The sequence below is a fragment of the Plasmopara halstedii genome, assembly GCF_900000015.1.
Source record: "Plasmopara halstedii genome assembly, contig: Scaffold_614, whole genome shotgun sequence".
NCBI classification, from domain to species: Eukaryota; Oomycota; class Peronosporomycetes; order Peronosporales; family Peronosporaceae; genus Plasmopara; species Plasmopara halstedii.
This window is the reverse complement of record NW_020187532.1, coordinates 2,187,217-2,187,556: the sequence shown is the minus strand read 5'-3', so window position 1 is coordinate 2,187,556 and position 340 is coordinate 2,187,217.

Here is a 340-nt window from a genome sequence, read left to right as displayed (position 1 = left end):
GCAATCTGATGCTGTTCCGCCTGCTGCCGCAGCTGCTCCAACTACTTCAGGACCCGATTCAATGTCCATGCAGCAGTTGCTTGTCTACATCAACCAACAGCAGCAGCAATATCAAGCCCAGATGCAAGCTCAGATGCAAGCCCAGATGCAACAACCAATGAACGGTTTGAATTTCTCGTTGCGTCAAGAGGCGAGCACAAGAAGAAGGATCCTCCAGTATATGAGGAGAAGTACGGTGAAGACATCGAGTTATGGATCTTTGCCACGGAACAGTACTACGCCAACAAACGTCACTTAATGGAGGCAGAGTCGTCCAATTTTGTGACTCTAATATCCAGCG